The sequence below is a fragment of the Chiloscyllium plagiosum genome, chromosome 19 (genome assembly GCF_004010195.1).
Source record: "Chiloscyllium plagiosum isolate BGI_BamShark_2017 chromosome 19, ASM401019v2, whole genome shotgun sequence".
Taxonomy (NCBI): domain Eukaryota; kingdom Metazoa; phylum Chordata; class Chondrichthyes; order Orectolobiformes; family Hemiscylliidae; genus Chiloscyllium; species Chiloscyllium plagiosum.
In genome coordinates this window covers 11,512,138-11,530,604 of record NC_057728.1, presented here as the reverse complement: position 1 = coordinate 11,530,604, position 18,467 = coordinate 11,512,138, and the positions used below count along the sequence as shown (strand labels likewise).

Below are 18,467 nucleotides of genomic sequence, written 5' to 3'. Positions count from 1 at the left end.
TTCCAACGCCCCTCCCCCCCCTACCTTTTATCTTAGCCTGCTGGACACACTTTCCTCATTCCTGAAGAAGGGCTTATGCCCGAAATGTCGATTCTCCTGTTCCTTGGATGCTGCCTGACCTGCTGAGCTTTTCCAGCAACACATTTTCAGCTCTCTTTTCAACAGCCAATGTGCTTGGCAATTTTGGGGAAAGAAAAGTGACGACAAATTTGTATTTATTAGACATTCCAAAGTATTTTATAGCCAATGAAATACCCATGAAGTATAGTCACTATTATAATCTAAATGCAAATCAAATTCCCAAAATCAGAAAGAACAAATGACGAGTTAATCTGTTTTAGTTGTTGGTTGAGATGTAAAGATTAACCAAAATACCAGGAATGCTCTTCGTTGCGTAGTGCCCAGGGATATTTTATATCCACTTTTATTTATTAGAGCAACCTGGATTTTGCAGTAGTGATGATGGCAAAACTTTAAACTTAGCCTTCATTACAAATGGGAAGCTCTCAGTAATTCCTGGAATCTCGTCATGTGCATTTAACTGTAGAAATTTAGAAATTGCTACCATTATAATCAACTTTCATTAGAGTACACTATTAAAGCCACTCCAAGTAATAATCAAATATAAATCATTGAACTGGTGAAAGTTTATCCTCATCGCTAGGATTCTTGTAAGGACATTGGAAGAAGTTGTGCTCATTGAACTAAGTGTTAAAGTTAAATGGTGTACTAAATTCACAATTATTGCTGAAAAATCCCTCTGGCAGAGGCTGATAGCATGGGGATGGCCTCAACCGGGACCTTGTGTTCATGTCACACTATAGGCGACCCCACTGCACTACACACGCACACACACACAGATATATATACACACATACACACTCTTACAGACCTACACACTCACGCTCTCTCTCATACACAAGCTGTCTCTCACTCACAGACATATACCCCTTTACACTCACACACATATACGTACACACATTCTCTTACTGACACTCATATTCCCCCCTGCACAAACACATCCACATGCGGCGCACGCGCGTACACACACACATATAAGTTTGTGGGGTTAATTTGTACTTACAGAATTGCATTTTATTTTGTTCAAAACCTGCATGAATCCATGTAAGATTCTGTAAATCCCGTTTTTAGATTAAAATCAGTCTGAACATTGGGGCACAGACAGCCTCACACAGGGCACCTCACACCTTCAATGCATTATCTTGGCCAATATGGCACCTATTGTTAAAGTTCACTTGAGAATGTAACTTTAAGAAAGTTCTGGAATTTATATATGAAAAAATTGAAACCAACACACCCATTCTAAAAGATGAGAGCCTTAACAAACAATCCAGGTCTTTTTCAATATACAATTTCAGTTACATCACCCTATAAACTTTTGCTATAAATTCTGTGTCCTACGATCTTATACTCCACAACCACCTGAAGGAGCAGTGCTCTGAAAGCTAGTGCTTCGAAATAAATCTGTTGGATAATAACCTGGTGTTGTATGATTTTTAACTTTGTACACCCCAGTCCAATACCAGCACCTCCAAATCATATATTTTTTCCGTTATGATAAATGTCACATTTTTAAAATATGTTGGAACAAGTTTGTGAAAATTCAGTTTCTTCCTTAATCTTCAGTGTCTTTCACCCAATCATTTATTTCATTGTCCATAAAATTAATCAAAAACTGAAAGATGGTCAGTATATGTTACTTTCCGGTTTGCTCTTTATGAGAATGAATCATTAGTCTGCCTACCACAACTGCTGGTATCTGTGTTGTTGGATGTTTGGTGATCCCCTTGACTTTTTCCAAATATAGAATACAAATATAGAATATAGGAGCAGGAGTAGGCCATTCGGCCCTTCAAGTCTTCTCCATCATTCACTATAATAATGGCTGCCCATCCAACTCAGTAATCTGTTCCTGCTTTCTCCCTATATCTTCTGATCCTTACATCCTAAGAATTATATCCAATTTTTTTCTTGAAATTCTTCAATGTTTTAGCAGATTTCATATGGCAGAGAATTCCACGGGCTCACCACTCTCTGGGTGAAGAAATTTCTCCTCATCTCTGTCCTAAAAGACATACCCCTTATTCCTTAGATTCTGAACTGGACTCAATCCGGTGTGTTCTAAACTATCCAGTCTTCAGGAACATCCTTCTTGTACCCACCCTGTCAAATCCTGCTCGAAAATTTGAAGGGACATTGATTGACATTGGGAAAGAAGACAGCTGCACCACAGAGATTGGTAGATATTTGTACTTGACATTCTTTGAGATTAGTTGTGAACACCATTTTATCACTGCTGATTGTGAAATTGAAACCATTATCTCTCATTTCCCTTTTAACTAATTCCTTCAGAGCATCATTCCCTTTTGTGAAGTGAAGTCCTTTTAAGTATCCCTGAGGATTTTTGCTTATCCTATAATCACCTTCATATCTTGAAGGGTTCCACATCTTTTTACTGACCTATAAGTAGGATAATTTTATCCTTTAATAAGTTTTGAGATTCTTTCCTTAAACTTGCTCCCTGTTTTCATTGCTTGCTTTCTTCCTTATTTTCTCATTCTCCAACTTCTTTGTTCTCTGCAATTTTATCTTTTAATGTTATTTATCGAAGACATTCAAAGAACTTGGACATCTATATAATGGTGCATGTGTGTGTGTATGTGTGTGTATAAAATACAGCATGGCTTTTACATTAGCATTTCAAATTAAATGATTATTCTGACTTGGCTCGTGTTTTTATCTCATAAATCAAGCAGCTGCCATAAACCCAATGAACTGGAAATATGAACCATGTAAGCATATATTCAGTGGAACCATTGAAAAATTGTGGATTAAATGCAATTAGAGTTTGATGTTCTCAGTGAAATCAATTTTGAGGGGTAGCATTACAGTCTAATACCACACTTAATCTCTGGTAAAATATACCCAACTACCCTGACCTCCAAAACAAAATGTGTGCATTTAACCCCTGTGAAGTAATGACTTTCCTCAATAAGCTTAGAATGAAGGAGTTGTGTAGGATCAAGAACTTTACATGAAATTTCTTGTGATCTCCTGTTCTGCCGTTTTTGGCTGACAAACATAATAACTCAGAGCAGGAGTAGGCCATCTGGCCCATTGAGCCATTTAATAAGATCATGGCTGACTTTTTCATTGAGTCAGCTCCACTTACCCACCCACTCACCATAATCTTTAATTCCTTTACTGTTCAAACATTTATCTATTTCTTCATGGAAAGGTCTCTTGACTTTTCAAAGCAATGTTTCCCATTCTTCACGTTGGTCGGATGGAGGTCCAATTAGTTTACATTCACCCCATTTGCAGTGGTATGTAACATTATGCCATACTTTTATGTAACATGAAAATGCAGTCAACTTCTGTTACGGGTGAAACCAGTGTTCTGTAACCTTATGGTATGCCCAGCTGCTAAGTGGCTTCATTTAATGGTTAAACAGCCAAAACCCCTGATTTAAAAACTCGGCAGGTATTGCAATTGGTTAGATTTTACGTTGTTGGGTGGGGCAGGATGTAGTAAAGAATTGGGGGTTGAAAGTGGAGCACGTTTCTGAAAACTCAGAAAGGCTTTTATTAAAAGAGACCTTTGACGTGAGTTTGCATTTGTATCTGGCAAGGTGTTTCACTTGATGTGGCAATGTTTATGTAGTCTCCTGTAACATAAGAAACAGGACATGGACATTGAAGAATCTAAAAGATGTTTGCTACAACTATATATAAACATAACATCCACAGGCAATAAGTACCTGGGCTAGTAACAATCACAATCAGCAGCATGCTTTTAGTAGCATGTAATGCTTCAAGTGATCCTGGGGTAAGATGTTGTATGAGATTTACGTCCTTGGGTCAAAGGCTGGTGTATGTTCAGATTTTTTTGTTGGTATTCAAGTACTTGTATTTTTAAATCGCACTCTCTACTTATTGCATATCCTTCTGTAACTTGAGCAGTATCTTTAAAAGGCATCTGGATGGGTATATGAATAGGAAAGGTTTGGACGGATATGGGCCAGGTGCTGGCAGGTGGGACTAGATTGGGTTGGGGTATCTGGTCAGTATGGACGAGTTAGACCAAAGGGTCTGTTTCCGCGCTGTACATCTCTATGACTCTATGACTCTAGGAGCCAATTGCAACTGGTTCTGGCCAAAGAACAAACTTGAAGAACATCTTCACCATCTTTGTCAAGAATTTCAATGTGTAGACCATGAGGAATATCTTGTTCTTTGTGGAGATTGAATGGCAGTTAATGGAGATCTTGGCTGATTCAATTGTATCATGTCTATCCTGTTCGGCCACAGTTGGTATGGTTTGGGTTTCTTGGATTATAACTAGTACAGATCATTTCAGTTCTGATGAAGAGTCACCAGACTCAAAACATTAACTCTGCTTTCTCCCCGATGATACTGGCTGAGTTCTGCCAGCAGTTTCTATTTTTGTGTAGGAATAGCAAATTCTGTGAAGTAATTTTAAGGCACCCAGTGTTAGCGCTTTTTCAAGTTTAAAATGGTTATTTTTACTCACTGCTTCAGTTCTTAAACATATTACTGTATTTTGACCATAATTTATTCATTCACTGAGCTTTGGTATGTTTTACTTTGAAGTCTGTAGAACATATACTGCAGAAGCGGGCTGTTTCACTCATCTCTCCTATCGAGGTCTATGTTCCACATGAGCTTTCTTCCATTCAATTACCTCTTTCTATCCTGCCCCCAGTTCCTTCTATGCCCTTGGATATCCAGCAAACACAATTAGATCTAGTTCAGCTGCACTTGCTAACAAGTCCCATAACTTTGCCAGTTAAAGAATGTGCACAGATTGTACTCCAACTTTTAAAACAAAAGTTTCATTGAGGTTATAATGAATGAAGCAATCTTTTGTTTCTTGAATATTGCAAATGTGTACTGGGAGAGAAATAAATCCTTAATTTAGCCTTCACACACCTTTCCCGACGTAAACACCCCTGAAATAAATTCTTGGTTGATCAGCCCCACACTATTCCATTCCAATTCTTCAATATTTCTTTTAAAAACAAGAACATTTGCATTTAGCAAGCACCTTTCACAACCTTGGGACATAAAAGCTATCAAAAGTGATTTTTCATTCAAAATACAGGGAACACAACAGCCAATTTTCACACAGCAGATAACCACGTAAAGCAAGGGGAGGTGACGGCCAATTGGTATTATCACTGGATCGTTAGTCCAGAGAAAATGTTCTGGGGACCCGGGTTTGAATCCCACCACTGCAGATGGTGGAATTGAATTCAATTTTCGAAGAAAAATCTGTAATTAGGACCATGAAACCTTTGTTGATTGTCAGGAAAAACCCATCTGGTTCACTAATGTCCTTTAGGAACGGGAAATGCCATCCTACATATGACTCCAGACCCACAGCAATGTAGTTGACTCATAACTGCCCTCTGGGAAATTTGGGATGGGCAATGAATGGCAGCCTAGATGTCGATGTCCTCATCCCGTGAATGAATTTTAAAAAAAAGGAATGAAGATAATTTGTTTTAGATATTGATTGAGAGATTAATGCTACTCAGGAAATTCCAAAGTTTGAGATTTGCCAGAAATTAGCCAAGTGTCATAGAAGACCTTTTTCTGTGAGGCCATGTGCAATTTTCTGAAACTGGTCTCGATACCCACACATCACACCTCTACGATACCTCAGTCTTTGAATCCTTCTACTTAGGAGGTATAGTCATAGAGATGTACAGCAAGGAAACAGACCCTTCACTTTGTTGGGATCTCTCAGAATCCTTGGTACCAGTGCCATCTTTAGTGTCCTGCCATACCCCCAGTCAAGCGCTGACCAGCAGGAGTTGCCCTGCACGGCTCATGAGAATTACTCCAGATATATAATGGGTGGAGAGAATTTGGTGCTCTGCTTTGCTGACAAGAACATGGAGTCGCAGTGCACGGACTTGTGTACAGGAGGGTTGTCCTCTTCCCTCAGAACCAGAGGAGACCACACCACCAGAGTCCATGCCAGCCTGCTGTGAGATTGCTCCCCAGCTCAGCGAGATCTACGTGGTCTGGAGGAACACCTAGCATTGTGGGGTGAAGGTCAATGACCATCTGCACTTGGCAAAGGTAATGTTCTCTCTGCTACTTCCTGCACAATCATTCCATTAAGGTCTAGCACTCTCATAATTGTATACAGCATCTTCACTTACTCACTCACTTTCACCCACCCAGATCATTGACACCACATGTCCTCTGTGCTGCCTACTCACTCCTTTACCACCTTTAGCCCACTTGTACCAGCACTAATAGCTGTTTCAGCCACTTTTGTCTCACTCAGTCCCTCCCTTTGTCTCATTCCAGGAGAAAATATCCCTCAAGTGAATGGAGCGAGCTAAGATGGGTGGTAGGGTGCCTGACTTATGTCTCTTGACCTGCTCCATGTAGAGAATATTTGCACTAGTGGGGGAGGAGTGTAACCATTCATGCGGGATCCAAGACCCTCATGTCCCGACTGAGTAAGGTTTATTGTCAAGTGCTGCACTGCCCTCCCATTACCCCCACAGTGAAAATATCCCCAAGCTTCTACCCTTTTAGTTTGCAACCCCTTCTCTTTCACCTCCTGTCGGCACAAGCAGCATCTACACAGTCCATTATGACCATCAGGCCCATGTCCACTTGAGGAAGGAGCCAGATTTCCTTCAGAGGAAGCATTGGAAAGGTTGCATTCTGCAGTCTCTAGCAGGCTGTGTCCGGGGACAGGTCTCGTGTGCGTCTTTCTCTCTCTCTCTCTCTCTCTCTGTCTGTCTATGTGCCACTGCCAGTGCACTCAGCATCTACTGAACACTCCTCCAGACCTGCAGCCAATCCCTACAATCACTGATGCTCAGCAATATCCACACGGTCACAGAGGGACATGTAATCTTGACTCCATTCAAAGTGCCCCTTCCTCATAAGGAGACACGGCAGTGCCAGTTGCTACCCAGCTGAATAAACTATATACAGGTCACTAGAATTCTCCCATCAGACCATCCCAGAGGTGACTGACCCCCCCACCCACCACAACCCCACCTAGAATCTCTTACCCCTGGCAAGGGTTCATGGTGAGGAGGGTGAGCCCGTATCTGGGCAGGAAACACTGAGGATACCTGGGCCTTCTAGCTTTCCATTCTGTCCGGGTTGACCACCCTGCACTCAGAGGCCAGCAGCCTCCACTTTACAGGTGGGCTTCGTCCACCCCAGCTGCAGACCCTTGGACTGCACGGGGACATAGTGGGAGGGAATGGCAGAAGAAAACCTTTATGCGAGTACATAGCCAGCACTTCACTGTAAATACCTTATCACATTTGTAAATAGATGCTCACTTTGCAATATCCAGCTGTGTGAGTTAGCTGTAACACCAAAAATAATGGTCGAGAGGCTAGCTATCCTTACTACCACACAATGTACTCTCCTCCCTCTGTAGGTGCGATGGTTCTGTTTCTTAGAACCCCTGTGAGTGATGAAATTCGAGAGTGTGGAACTCATTAAAAATAGGTTAAATTTGCAGATGCATGGGTTTGCCCAGGAATAGGCAAATTTGTGAGTCGTGAACTTGCGGATACAGAGGGTTTACTGTACTAACCCTGTCTGAAGTTAAAGTTAACAACTGTTAGAAAGGATTCATAGCATTTTGAGGTTACCACTTTCAATTCTAACTAGGTCTTATGCTGCAATGGGGGGAAACAGTAGCTCTCCCTCAGAAGGAGCTTTATCATAGCATGATGCAAATGAATGTTGGCCTTTCTCGGTTCATTTTTATAGCCAAAACGACAGTCAAACAGGTGGTTATATAAAGTATAAATATGTTCACAAATATGGTATTTACTTTGAGGTAATCAGATGGTTTTCATTTTCCTTCCCCTTTCACTATGTTTTGAGGTCTGCAGATACAATGGGGGGAGCCTGTTGGGAGTTTGGATACAGTTTTGACTGTAGCGGCTAGAAGGTTCAGACTTGCTGAGAATGTCGTGTCGCCCTCCTTAGCTCGGACCCCCTGTGGGAGAAGGAAAAACCATTTTGTCTACAGACCACTTGCTTACAGAAACCTTGTTTGTCTATAGCTAAAAAGAGGGCCTACCCACAATGCCATTGGTACTTCAAATTAGCCACACTCAGGAACTGACAGTAAATGAGCCATTACCGAAACATGTTCCTTTCATTAGGAATGGCTGTCTTAAATGACCCAATAATAGGATTCTCTACCTCACAATGGCACTGCACCTCCAGAAGCCCCGAAGGCTCTCTGTCTCCCCAGGAGCCCAGCCAACACAAAGCTCTCGCAGACTAAACGGCACCAGGGTACTCAATATGGATGACCACTGCCCTATGGAACTATTGTGAACAGGACGGTACCCATTACTGTATCAGTGCCTTTAGATTAGCTAACCTCCTGTTGCGATTGCTTTACTAACCTATACTGCTAGCCTTGCAGCATTGACTTTGCTTGTTTCAATAATGTCAAACTATCCACTGTTATCAGAACTGTATTGTCCAGTAATTAACATTGATCTCTTGTAACCCTGTAAGAACTGAATATGCCTGGAATTCGAGGAAGAGAGCTGACACTCATCTGTACAGAGTGCCCATTCTGTATATGAGCGATCAATTACTCTTCCCACAATATCATGAAGTAAATGAGTGTGTGTTAATTTCACAAGATCCACATATGAGCTTTATTCATAATTGAACAGTTCTCTGACACTCCTATAGGACTGAGGGACAAAGGTAGGATGGAGAAGCCCTGCACTTCAGAGAGGAGATTTCTGGGCGGAGGTGCCAAATGTGGTACCTCATCCAGGGCAGGCACCTCCTGGTACCACCCTGTCTCCGTGTGAGGTGCCAGGAGTGAGGACAAGGTTCTTTGTGGCACCCTGCCACTGGGGGGTGCTGCCATCACCAGCAGCCAATGAGAATTCTGTTGGATCTTTGGCTCACCCTTGCATCTCCCAGCATGCCCCTGGAGACAGCCAGAGACACACGTACACACACACAAACACATGTCCACCTCCAACCTTACTGACGGTGTCCAACAATCTGCCTGAATGAAGTTATTAATGGGCAATACCACAGGGGTCCTCTCCTGCATTGTCAGTGACCAGGTGCGTGCCCACTGGCAATGACCCAGCCGCATTTCTTCCTCAGCCAGATGCAGAGATGTGGCAGTGAAATGCTCACCAGAGTGGTCTCCTGATTCCGATCTAACTCAAGTATTCACTAAGGTCTCACGTTGAAGCTGGTGGAGGCTACAGGGAACAGTTCGAGGGATGTATGTCTTCCTCGAAGATGGAGGAAGAGTTGGTTGTGATGCGGGACTTCTCTGTGAGGCTTCAGAAGACAAGAGAGGGAGTGAGTTGTGAAGTAGAGGCAGAAACTTGGACATGGGAAGAATAATTCACAGTGATGGTAACAGGAGGGCAGTGCAGCACTTGGCAATGTTGGCATACTTCGTTGGTCAGACACAGATCTCTCTCCTCCTGCTAACACAGGGTTTACCTCCTGAGAGGACGTGAGCAATTGAATACCCTCCCCGCCCTACTGTGGGCCAGTTTCTAATGGAACAAGAGGGGGAAGGGACTGAGTGAGATGAGAGTGGCTGGCCCTGCTCCTAGTGCTGGTGCAGGTGGAGGTGAGGTGTGAGGATAGGAAGCTCAGTGGGCAAAAAATATTGGTAGTTCTGGGGAATAGCGTGTGTGAGAGCCACTGAGCTGCATGCAATAGTGAGGACATGAGCCTGGTGGCAGGTTGGTGCAGAGGCAGAGATAGGGTGAGTTGAGGTAAGAGAGAAGCAAATAGCACTTACTACTGTAGTGGGGAGAAGGTCATTGACTCTATTTCTGCATGGCTCTGCACTCTTTCAGAGGTGGAGATGGAACTGAGTCAGGTGGAAAGTTTGAACGAGGCCAATGGAATCTCCTCTGGCAATCCGGAGGGAAAACAGCAGCCTTCCTCTGCACCAGCCCACTCACCAGGATACTCAAGCACATACCCATGCCAACTAGCCTCTGTTGGCAATGGTACTTGCACACCGGGACTATTACAGTTTGACCCGCAGTGCAGCTGCACCTTAAATATTTTGTAAAATAGCGTTGGAAACCTCTGAAGGTCTTGTCAGTGGCTAATACTTCCACCTCTGCTGAGCACAAGGTGGCATGAGAGCAGCACTGTGGGTACATGAGGCATAGTTAATGAAGTGAAATAGTGGGACAGACCTTGCTGGAGCTCATGGAGAGAAACCAGCCCCAAATCTCCCTGAAATTGGCTCTTGGCTAAATTTTGCAAGCATTCAGTATTTCTTGCACAATACCTTTTGCACAGGAGACCTTTCAGCTGCATCAGATTATTTTCCTTGATGATCTACCGCTCATTTTAGTCTCGGCCTTTATCTCCTTCGTAGGGTCGATAGTGGGCTAGTTTCAGTAAACCAGTATGAATCCAGCAAGCTGCTGTTGTGAATGTATCCGCCGAGCTCTGTAAACTTTGTTAGATTTACCCTAGCGTTTATTGCACTTCAAAACTGGTTTGCTCTGCATCATTTAACAGTATTGATTAAACTTCTTTACTGCACACCAGGAATGTGGTGTTTTATATTTTGAATAAAAAAAACTTTGGGTGGTCTGACGGCTCAAGTGGATTCCCAAGTAGACAGTCTTGATTTTTGAATACTCACCTTGACTGACCACATGAACTTGACCGTTTATTGAGAGGCCTTCACTCGTTTTGTTTAAGCTGGGGCTGCTCGAGCACAGGAAAGCCATCGGATCGGTCTCACATGGCTGCACATGAGATAGCAAACGCTGATTGTACCTGCAGAAATATATGGCTTTCCTAAGTGAAGGACAGCATTTGAGGATAATATGCCCGATATTGCTTTCCATTTTGACTTCAGTGGATGCGTTTATTTGTTTAAAGCGAGCAGCAGAGAAATGAGTTGTGGACAAGAGCTATGTATTCATTTACCCATGGCCTAACCTCAAGGCCATGGAGGCTACACCATTTTTCAAGAAACCCATATTGGTCAGCTAATGCAGGCTGCTCTTCTATGCCACAAGTTAAATCACTCATTGAATTTATATTGCTGTTCAATTATTGCCAACACTGCATCTGGGCACATGTTAAATCACCCAGCAAAACAAAAAGCTCTTGATCTTCTGCTCCATAAGGAAACAGGAAAACCGATCATTTTCTGCCCTTCTACTGTGTTCTGTTGCTAAAAATGTGCAGTAAATCTGTCCCTCAGATCCTTCATAAAGAGCCTTGTTAATCACTTCAGAGCAACAATAAAAGGCAATGAAGAGCCAATGTAATGTTTACCTTCCAGATGGCATGTCTTGTACCCCTCATGTTTTGCATCAATGAGGCCACAGTCAGATGTTCCCATCAGGATGGGGTACAGGATCTGTCCTGTAGACGTGTAATGATATATTCATATTCAACCTTGAGCAATGTTTGTTGTTAAGGCTTGCCATGTCTAAAATGGCAAACAGGATGACAATTAGGTTTTATTATCATATGTATCATATGTACTCCAGACCAAAAGTACAGGAGTACAGTGAAATGTGCATTATGTCACCACACTAGGACCCATCTTAGGTACAAAGTACCTATTAGGTTGCAAATCCTAGGTGCAAAAATAGAGATATCAAGAAAAAAGCTAAAAGTGCTACATTACAGTTCTTCATAATATAATTGAGGGAAATAAAGAAATGAAGTTGAAAGATAAACACTGCAGCCCTTCTGTAGCCTGCAAAGGCTCCAATCTGAGGGCTTTCCACCACGCTGGTCTGACCCCAGCCTGGCTCACACACCACTGACCGCCATCTGTGACAGGCTGATCGCACCGGGCCCAGTCCACAGACCGCCATCTGGGCCCTGGCTGGCTCAGTCTGTAAAGCATGCGACTTTTAATTTCAAGGTCGTGGGTTCGAGCTTCTCGTTGGGCGCTTTCATGCATTAATAGGATCGCAGCTCAACATTTCGCTTGCGGTATTGCATCTCAACACACGGGTGCATTCTCACAGTCCGACTGCTTTTGAGCGGTCTGCGCTTGAAAACAATCTAACCAACAAACAAAACCGAGAATAGTCTCAATTCTGTTCTCCTTTGGCAAACTTGTCCTTGTGTCTCACACCTGCACACACAACATGGGTGCGGGTGGAAAAAAATAAGCCAAAAGAAAAAAAAAACACGATCTGTGACAGGCTGATCGCACTGGGCCCAGTCCACTGACCGCCATCTGTGACAGGCTGATTGCACTGGGCCCAGTCCACTGACCGCCATCTGTGACAGGCTGATTGCACCGGGCCCAGTCCAATAACTGTCACTTGTGACAGGCTGACCGCACTGGGCCCAGTCCACAGACTGCCATCTGTGACAGGCTGACCGTACTGGGCCCAGTCCACTGACCGCTATCTGTGACAGCTGATTACACTGGGCCCAGTCCACTGACCGCCATCTGTGACAGGCTGACTGCACCGGGCCTAGTCCACTGACCACCATCTGTGACAGGCTGACCACACTGGACCCAGACCACTGACCACCTTCTGTGACAGGCTGATTGCACCGGGCCCAGTCCAATAACTGCCATTTGTGACAGGCTGATCGCACTGGGCCCAGTCCACTGACCACCTTCTGTGACAGGCTGACCGCACCGGACCCAGTCCACAGACCGCCATCTGTGACACGATGATCACACCAGGCCCAGTCCACTGACAGTCATCTGTGACGGGCTAACTGCACTGGGCCCAGTCCACTGACTGCTCCAAGTCCAGTCCACTGACCACCATCTGTGACGGGCTGACCATATCAGGCTCAGTCCACTGACTGCACCAGGCCCAGATGACTGACCGCCATCTGTGACAGGCTGACCACACTGGGCACAGTCCACTGACCACCATCTGTGACCAGCTGAATGCACCGGGCCCAGTCCACTGACCGCCATCTGTGACAGGCTTACTGCACCGGGCCCAGTCCACTCACCACACCAGGCCCAGTCCACTAACCGCACCATGCCCTGTCCACTGACCACCGTCTGTGACGGGCTGACCACACTGGGCCCTGACCACTGACTGCTATCTGTGACAGGTTGACTGCACTGGGCCCAGTCCAACGACCACCATTTGTGACAGGCTGACTGCACAGGGCCTTGTCCACTGATCGCTGGCTCCACTCTCTTCTGGACCTGCTGATCACTTCCTGCCCTGTCCCACTCACCACTGGTGTTCCCACTCTGCCCTGTCCCACTGACCACTGGCAATCCCGCTCTGCCCTGTCCCACTGACCACCTGCTGGCCATCCCTCTCTCCCCTGTCCCACTGACCACTGGCCATCTGCCCTCCCTTGTCCCGCTGGCCGTTCCGCTCTGCCCTCTCCCACTGACCACTGGCCATCCCAAACTGTCCTGTCGCTGTCCCACACTGCCCTGTCCCATTGACCAATGGCCATTCCACACTGCCCTGTCTCACTGACCACTGGCCACCCTGCTGTGGCCTGTCCCACTGATCACTGGCTAACTCACACTGTCCTTTCACACTTACAGTCCCGCTCTGTCCTGTCCCACTGACCACCCACCGTCTGCTCTGCCCTGTCCCACTGACCGCTGGCCATCCCTCTCTGCCCTGTCCCACTGACCACCTCACTCTGCCCTGTCCCACTGACCAGCCGCTGTCTGCTCTACCCTGTCCCACTGACTGTGGGCCACCCTGCTCTGCCCTTTCTCACTGACCACTGGCCATCCCACTCTACCCTGTCCCACTGACCGCTGGTTGTCCCACTCTGCCCTGTCCCACTGACAGTCCCGCTCTTCTCTGTCCCACTCTTCCCTGTCCCAATGATCGCTAGCCGTTCCACTCTGCTCTGTCTCACTGACCATCCCACACTGCCCTGTTCCATTGACCACTAGCCATCCCACTCTGCTCTCTCCTACTGACCGTCCCACACTGCCCTGTCTCACTGACCACTGGCCGTCCCACTCTGCTCTCTCCCACTGACCGTCGCACACTGCCCTGTCTCACTGACCACTGGCCGTCCCACTCTGCTCTCTCTCACTGACCAAAGGCCATCCCACACTGCCCTGTCCTACTGACCACTGGCTGTCCCATTCTGCCCTGACCCACTGGCCGTCCCACTCCACTCTTAACCCTCAGCTGCTTGCAACACTTTGATGCTGTCACCACCGCGCTCTCCACAAGGTAAGCTTAAAAAAAAACTGGAAGAACTTTAAAAATGGAAGAATGAGAAAATGGAATAAAAGAGAAGTGGACGGAAAGGGGGAGCCCCGTGATGAGCCTACTCTGCCGCTGCCAGAGGAGAGAGAAATAGAGTTAATGTTTCACATCAATGACGCTTCATGAGACTCTATTCACTGATGAACTTCTCTGCAGCAGTGCAGATAACAATACAATCCAACAACAGTTAGCGGTCATGTAACGACAGAGTAGATCTTTTTCTTAGATATATTTCAGAATTGCAATTATCTGCTGAACATCTTGATTTCGACGTGTTGAATTTCTGATGATTGTGAGTGGTTTAGAACCCTGCTCTTTACTTAATGCAACCTAGGTGTTTCTCTGCAGCAGGTCGTGTACACTGGCAGAGGTATGGGGTGGGGGTCACCTGCTGATTTTAATAGATTCTGATCTGGGCCTGGTGAATTTTACAAGGCCAAAGCTCACATTTTAAATACTTTTGCCAGAGATACTGCAGCCTACCCCTTGGCGCATGTCCCTGGGGCCAGGGTGGGAAGGGGGGAGTGGAATTGGTGTCTTTCAGACCCAAGCAACATTCCAAGCTGCCAATTGCATTATCTCCAAAAGCTTCCTACATTGACGGATTTAAAAATCTTGTAAGCGTCTCAAATAAAAGTTACCTCTCTCTGTTAATTCAGATTTACTTAAAAACAGTTCAGCACAGGACACTGGTTGTGTAACTGAGGTGGCAATGATACAATCCAGATTATCACACTTGTTTCGTTTTATTACAGCCAGTTACGTTTTAGTGGCTTCTATGTTATTAATATTTTAAAGAAACCCTGCGATGTAATTTTCACAGTGAGGGTTCCACAATATGGACTTGCAGGAAGATTACTTTTCTAAATGGAGTCAGAGTTATACAGCATAGAAACAGACCCTTCAGTCCAGCTTGTCCATGCAGACCAGATATCCTAAATTAATCTAGTCCCACTTGCCAGCCTTTGGCCCATATCCCTCTAAACCCCTTCTATTCATATACCCATCCAGATGCCTTTTAAATGTTGTAATTGTATCAGCTTCTCCACTTCCTTTGGCAGCTCATCCCATACACTCCCCACCCTCTGCGTGAAAGAGTTGCCCCTCAGATCCCTCTCACCTTAAACCTATGCTCTCTAGTTTTGGACTCCCCTACCTGGAGGAAAAGACATTGGCTGTTCACCCTATCCACATCCCCTCATGATTTTATAAGGTCACCCCACAGCCTCCGACGTTGAACTTCTAAAGCTTTTACAAAACACTGAGGTGAAATTGGCCTCGCTCAGTTGGCTGGATTGTTGGTTTACAGAATGATGTGATATTAACAGTGTGGGTTCAATTCCCATCACTTGGTTTGAGGTTACCATGAAGGACTCCTTCTCAACCTCTTCCCTTGTCTGAGGCTTGGTGTGGCCCTCAGGTGAAATCACCACCAGTTGCTCCTGTCTCTAATGAGAGAGCAGCCCCTATGGTCTAGTAAGACTATGGTGACACAACAACACGAGGTGAAAGTTGGTTAATATGAGAGTGAATTCCACAGGTACGCACCCAAACAATCGGGAAGCAGCAGATATTTAGCTAGCCCGTCATGTTGATCGGTAAATGCCTAATACCCCTTGGTTTGGGAAGTCTTTTGTCCTACACACTTGAATGGGATTGTCAGACAGACATCTGGCTGAGACTCCTGCTTTCGCTGTGAACAGTTTGGATGCAGTCTTCAAAAGTTAAAACAATTTGTCATCTTACAACCAGCCATTGTTTTCTTTTCGGTTAGTGGAATTCACTTTGTTTCGGACAATGAATTGACTAGCTTTTACCCTGTGGAGTGTGTATAAAACAGGGCAAATCCCACAGTCTACAGCAGAAATAGAACTTAGGACCTAACGTCACGTTGCAAGCTTGAGGCAACTCTCTTCCCTCCACTGTTTTTTTATTAAAATTTGTTGATGGGATGAGAGCATCACTGGTTAGCCCAGCATTTATTGCCCATCCCTAATTGTCCAGAGGGCAGTTAAGAGTCAACCACAGTCCTTTTCAACTTTCCCTTACGGTACTTGTTGACTATCGGCCTCGTGCCAGTATTTAGCCTTAGATGGAGTTTACCACCCGCTTTGGGCCGCATTCACAAGCAACCTGACTCCAAGAGGACACAGTCCCAACAAGCCATGCACCACCAGCGGCCTCACACTATCCCCAGACAAGAGTCAACCACATTGCTGTGGATCTGGAGTCACATGTTTGAAGACCCAGCAATGTTCTCGTCCCCCGGTTTAAATCTTGCTGTGGCAGATGGTGGAATTTGAATTCAATTTACAAAAAAATCCAGAATTAGGAGTCTAATGATGACCATGAATCCATTGTCGATTGGCGGAGAAACCCATCTTGTTCAATAATGCCCATTAGGGAAGGAAATGTCATTCTCACCTGGTCTGGTCTACATGTGACTCCAGACCCACAGCAATATGGTTGACTCTTATCTGCCCTCTGGGCAATTAGGGATGGGCAATAAATGCTGGCCTAGTCAGCGACACCCTCATCCAGTGAATGAATAAAAAAAGTCACTTCGAGGGCAGTGTGCAATGGCAGTGAGAATCTGGGCATACATGAAGGATCTCAGAGGTTCTCACTACCAGCCAGTCGATAACTTGGTGCTTGTTGGCAAGACCTGGCGATGAGGTATTCTGCCAAAAGACTTTGATAGTCTGTTCATGGAACATCCCGACATGATCCACCCTCTCCTTTCCCCTCAGGGTATCGAGGAGGCTATGTGCTGACCATTTCCTGATGGACTTAGAGTCAAAAGTGTTCTCTTTTGCAAGTTTTTCCCTGAGCATATTGGATGGTGCAACTACTTGAAGCATTCTGCAACAAGGCCAGACCCATCCTTTGTAACACTGGAGACAGGTAGAATCGGTTTCCATACTGTCAGGAATCTAATCTAATCTCGGTACATAGTGACACTTGGTGTTTGTGTATCGAGATTCTGCACAAAGCTTGATGCAGCCACATGCAAAGGTGGCCATCAGGGTGAGGGCAGAATTGGGAACGTCTTCCCTCCCACTTTTTCCAGAGCTTTATACATGGCATCCCGATGGGCACAGTCCACTTGGACCTCCAGATGAAGTGGAAGACGGGTTGAGTGACTGCAATGGCACAGGGTTTGGGGATTGAGCCAGATTTGTTTCATGTACAACAACAGAGAGAGACCCTTAGAACTGATGACCAGCTTCTTACTCACCTTGACAATATGCTCCTCCCAGTTTTTGCGCACGCCCCAGCCCCTCTGAATCAAATACCCAGCACCTTCAGGCAATCTGTGCTAATGACCCCAACATTGTAAAGCTCTGCAAAGGGAAATGGCTTGCTTATCAAGGGGCAATCTGTTGGGAGAAGTATTTTGCAGGTCCACATATAGTCAGATTCACGGAGACAGACGTTTCCTGGTTTTAGTTAACAAGATTGCACCCGTGAACATAATTCCTGGAGACTGGTGCATTTGAGTGTACATGACATTATAATGTAGAACAGGACCTTGATGGTTTGGAAAGCAGACAGCCTGAGAACTTAATAGAAAAACACCAACTCACAGTTAGGAAACTGAATTTCTGCCTCCCATCCTATTAAGGTCTCCTGCTGGGCCTCCTTAAAAATACTGGGTTCACCCAGAAAATTCTGCAATTTATGGGAGGAAAAAATTGGCAAAGGGCTGGGGGAGTGCTGTGAATGTGCGAGGATGGGGTGGTGGTAGGTTCGGGAAAATGGCCTCTTTGCGCTTCTGTATTTTTCATATTCTTTATTATTATGAGGAAATTCTTGTAAATTATAAACATTTGCTCCTGTTTCACCATAAGTTATCCTCTTGCAGGTATAAGGGAATGGTTTGACTGAGTCACTTACCTGGACAAAAAGGACCAGTGGATAATATTATCTTGGGGCAGTTGGAAAGATTGAGGAATGTGTAAAACTGTGCTTCCAGAATATGCCTCTCTCTCGGATAATGCCCTCGGGATTGATTATGGCACAAGGCCGAATGTGCCAAATTTAAATTTAGAATTGTATACTATGCTCCCAAGTGTGCTGAAGTAATATTTTCCAAATTAGTGAAAGGCTTGATTAAGTAGAATAAGTAATCACATTAAACTATTCCTTCTTACTGACTTGCAGCATTGTGATTAGTATCGTAGCCTTGTGGTTTTGTAA

General features: G+C 45.0%; 1 long non-coding RNA gene across 1 annotated transcript; it reads right to left on the bottom strand.

Moving 5' to 3' along the window:
- Window positions 1–901: 901 nt before the first annotated feature.
- On the bottom strand, window positions 902–16,405 carry LOC122559368. Its single transcript, XR_006314409.1, has 4 exons — window positions 16,294–16,405; window positions 13,857–13,862; window positions 6,844–6,852; window positions 902–911 (listed from the first exon to the last, which is right to left on the bottom strand). It is a non-coding gene; the product is annotated as an uncharacterized LOC122559368 (long non-coding RNA).
- Between the last annotated feature and the right edge of the window lie 2,062 nt (window positions 16,406–18,467).